Raw genomic sequence first — 5,027 nt, forward strand, 5'->3', positions numbered from 1 at the left:
AGGGAGATGTGCCCCCCTTGAAGCTGGAAACCTTGTTTTTGCAAAATAAATTGATGCAATTTGCTGTTATAGGCCTAATCAATAAATTCCTCATCAACCGATATAACCTTAAACATTCTTGGAATTGATATTTACTGATGTCGTACACACCCTTCAGTGTGAAATGTGGCTCTCTTTGCAAGCACATCTAACATCTAAGGAAAGAAGAGCTTAGATTGGTACCAGATAAAATAATTTTGTTATCAACATTAATACATTATGCTAATTTTCATCTTTGTAAGCGCATAAGACAGTGCAAATTATTTCTGTGACAGTCTTTTGAAGTGTGTAAAGCTCTTTTATCCCATACATAGTCAAAATATTGGGGGGATGATACAATGGACCATCCCCCCCTTGTCAAATATTGGGGGGATATATCCCCTCCATCCCCCCGGGATCTACGCCTATGTGTTTATGTGATACTATTTTGCATTTTGCATAGCACTCATTTTGGGTTTGTGCACTCTTGTATTCATAATCAGTGTACCACGTCACACAAGACTGACCCAAGCTATGTTTGAGTTAGTGGTGTGTTTCATTCTTAAAATCCTGAACTGCACTGATGAGATCTAACAAGATCGAAACGGTACTGTCTGCAGATTGGAATATTTACGCTCCTTTACATTGTACTATTAAGGTTGTACATTGTTTTGTAGAGCACTCTTATTTTAAGATGGTGCATTGTTTTTGTGATACTATTTTGCATTTTGCATAGCACACTCATTTTGGGTTTGTGCACTCTTGTATTCATAATCAGTGTACCACGTCACACAAGACTGACCCAAGCTATGTTTGAGTTAGTGGTGTGTTTCATTCTTAACATCCTGAGCTGCACTGATGAGATCTAACAAGATCGAAACGGAACTGTCTGCAGATTGAAATATTTACGCTCCTTTACATTGTACTATTAAGGTAGTACATTGTTTTGTAGAGCACTCTTATTTTAAGATGGTGCATTGTTTATGTGATACTATTTTGCATTTTGCATAGCACACTCATTTTGGGTTTGTGCACTCTTGTATATATGTATATATATATATATATATATATATATATAGGCTCCTAGAATCAATCCAGGATCTGAATGCCAATACGTCAATATTAAAATTTCACTGATTGATTTTATGATGAATTTTATACACCAGAACTTCATTGCTTAACGATTGTAGGCCTATACCTATTGCACTGAGGTCCCATCTTAGTCAAGGCTCACAATACAATTACAAAGAAATTAATGATTTGAATTTATAGTACCATCAACGTCTCATCCTTATTATTAATAATTGTGTTTGTATATATTGCTAGAGACTATATGCGCTTTCCAGAAAATTGGTGAAAAATGAAAAGAGTGCAATTAAAAGGAAATTTAAAGTCATAAAGAAAAGTAACAAGACGGAAAAAGAAAAAAAGGAGAAAATTAATTAAAATGTTGGTGAAAAAAGAATGGCTTGAGACGGACCTTGAAGGAACTGACCGAAGATGAAGATTTGAGTGGTCTGTTTGGTACATATGAGACGGACCTTGAAGGAACTGACCGAAGATGAAGATTTGAGTGGTCTGTTTGGTACATAGGACCTTGAAGGAACTGACCGAAGATGAAGATTTGAGTGGTCTGTTTGGTACATATTTACTGATAGATGCAGAAGTAGGGGCCAAACCATGAAAAATTTTATGTGATAAGAAGAGTTTAAAAGTAACTGCACAGGGAGCCAATGAAGTTGCTTCTTGGGAATAGGTGATGTGCTCTTTTTTGGTGCACAAACAGCAAGTCTAGCAGCAACATTATGAACATGTGAAAGTTTCTTTAACTGCAACTGTGGAATACCAAAAAGCAGTGAATTGCAATAGTCTATCCTTAGAGGAGACAAAATCATTAATAAGTGTAAAAGTTGAATTTTCTTTAAGATATTTCCGCATCTTAGATATTTTTTGTATGCATGGTATGCAGACTGACAAATGTTATTAATTTGCTTATCCATAGAGAGTGTTACTTCTGTTAATAATTAATACCCTACAGCTTCACCATGATTAGCAGAATTTCTGCAATACATACACCTCATCATTTCTTTTATAAAAAGAATAGGTAATAGAGGGCGCCATTCCAATAACTTTTCTTTGGAACGCCAGGTAACTAAAAATGTCAAAACTACGTAATAATACTAAATTTCTGTTGTCGCTGTAATTCTGTAGAAACATATACAATTTCAATTGTAACCCTGAAGAGGGAAGCAGGTGCTCCCGAAAATCAACATATTATAGGGCCTTATATATATATATATATAAGGCCCTATAATATGTTGATTTTCGGGAGCACCTGCTTCCCTCTTCAGGGTTACAATTGAAATTGTATATGTTTCTACAGAATTACAGCGACAACAGAAATTTAGTATTATTACGTAGTTTTGACATTTTTAGTTACCTGGCGTTCCAAAGAAAAGTTATTGGAATGGCGCCCTCTATTACCTATTCTTTTTATAAAAGAAATGATGAGGTGTATGTATTGCAGAAATTCTGCTAATCATGGTGAAGCTGTAGGGTATTAATTATTAACAGAAGTAACACTCTCTATGGATAAGCAAATTAATAACATTTGTCAGTCTGCATACCATGCATACAAAAAATATCTAAGATGCGGAAATATCTTAAAGAAAATTCAACTTTTACACTTATTAATGATTCTTAGGCCTAGGCAGTGGTGGCGCCAGAGCGGGGGGGGGGGGGCTGGGGCTATATCCCCCTCGTTGGGAAAGCCTAGCCCTACACCCCAGCCCACCTCCCTTCCCCCCGTCGAGGAAGACGAATTCATTCCATCGGGGAATAAAAAATATAAAAAATTATTTTTACATGTATGTTCGTTTAGCAACCATATCGCCTTCATTGACCTATTTGTGTACAATTTGTATTAACTTTTCATTACAATGATAATTAAAACAACAACAACAATAATAATAACAATAATAATAATAATAATAATAATAAAAATTCACGTGCCGTTTTATTGTAAGTTATTAGACTACCGTATATACTATTTTTCACATTGAATTAAGCCCATGAAACAACATATATTCTTCATCACAATGAATTAATTACGTTCAAACATTTATTGGAACGTAAGTCAGCAGACCAGTGTCAAGTGTCAAAACGCTTTTTTTTTAAATGTCAGTGCATATTAATGTTATGTATTGAAATAAAAAAATACAACTGCCCCTCACCCAGTTTTAAAAATTTTGGATCCGCCCCTGTTCAATGGGACTAATTAAAAATGGTTTACGTTCTACTATGACAAATGCTCGTTTGGATATCCTCATGATGCTTGGAATACATCTTGTTCGGGGAGCAACCTCGTGGTTTACAGATTTCAGGCAAAATTTCCAAAATTTATAACTTCACTTTCGTTCCCGGTGACATTGTGTTTTCTTAATTCATCATAGTATAATATTGTCACAAATTGGTGGCCATACAATTTACAGTAAGACATTATTCTTATTCGTAATTTTTTTGTTAATAATACAATCACATGGATTATTATTATTATTATTATTATTATTATTATTATTATTATTATTATTATTATTATTATTATTATTATTATGAAAAACCTGGATTTCGCCATGATGGGAGAATAGTATTGTAATGCAATACGGTGTTTGTTTTGTTTTTTGTTTTTTTTAATAATATAAAATGTAAAACGGAAAATTAGTTAGTTGGTTACATTGCGTACTCTTTGTTTCTCGTTGTTTCCATAAAAATAAAAAATAAAAAATCGGTTTTGTAATTTCGACATTAAAAAACATACATGAAGTCATTACGGTAGCTTGATGCCTATCAAATCAGTAAAAAAAAATTACTAAAATTCGCCAAATATCCGTAGCATCCAGGGGACCCCCTTGGCACTTAGGCGGCTCCCCCCAGCCAAGTAAGGCTCGCTTCGTCCGCCTAGCCCACCCGTCGGGGCCTTTAGCAGGTGCACAAATCATACAAGGTTAGGAGGTCAGGGCTTGGGAGATGGGGCGCAGTTGGTCTATTGTAAAACACAGAATCGTTTCTTTTTTTTCCTTTTTAACTTTTTTTTATTATATAAATAAGCTCTACTGTGGCGGATCCTGTATGCTAGAGTTGAGAGGGTTGAGTGGGTGTGTGAAAAGAGTATGCAGCAGGCAAATAAATCAGTACCTACGAGTGTGCCATGAATCATTTAGTTAAGATATAAATCGCGGTAACTCTCCTCCACGTTAGCCTGGAAACAAATACATCTGACCCTGTTCTGTAGTGGTAGGTGACGCTACTACTAGTTACTAAATGACATTACTTACTACTCGATATATATATATATATATATATATATATATATATATTAAAAGGCAAAATACAGAAAAACAACAATGCTGTGGGAAACAATGGCTAGATCTCGGTAGAGATACAAAAATGATAAGCAACAGCTAAAAAGTAAACGTAAGTAAACAGCCAGAAATAGAACCAGAGCTTTCGGACAACACTAGTCCTTCCTCAGTGGCGAGTGAGTGAGGGTTGAAGATGTGTATAAGAGACAGCTATTATTTCTGCCGCAACTTTATGGGCAATAAATAATGCTGCCCGGCTTAACGATGATTAGCAATGGTAACAACGGTTCTTAAGAACGGTACTTTGTCGTCGCTGAAAAGAGTATTGCACCATGTATGAAAGTGACAAGAAACTAAATAGTAACAAGATGTCTAATTAAACCTGCTGTTCAAACTCGTTACATACGTTAATTATGAATAGGAATAAATCTTATATACTGTAGGTTAGTTATAGCAATTTAGGTATGTTTGGTATCTGTATGAATTGTCATCACAAAACATGTATATAACATACAAAAGAGCAAAGGACACGTCTTTTACTACATTCGATAAAGAAATGAACGGCTCACCTATTTCAGCCATCAATTCTTGCATCTGCTGAATATTATCTAAATCTGAAAAACAAAAATATGTCCAAAGTATTTACTC

General features: G+C 34.8%; 1 protein-coding gene across 1 annotated transcript in view; it reads right to left on the bottom strand.

Annotated features, from left to right (window-relative positions):
* Positions 1-5,027, bottom strand: part of LOC117120539 (hyalin-like) — a 27,427-nt gene that overhangs the window by 20,924 nt on the left and 1,476 nt on the right. The window lies entirely within an intron of this gene.

The sequence above is a fragment of the Anneissia japonica genome, unplaced genomic scaffold (assembly GCF_011630105.1).
Source record: "Anneissia japonica isolate Jap-2015-1 unplaced genomic scaffold, ASM1163010v1 scaffold287917_len653891_cov171, whole genome shotgun sequence".
Taxonomy (NCBI): Eukaryota; Metazoa; Echinodermata; class Crinoidea; order Comatulida; family Comatulidae; genus Anneissia; species Anneissia japonica.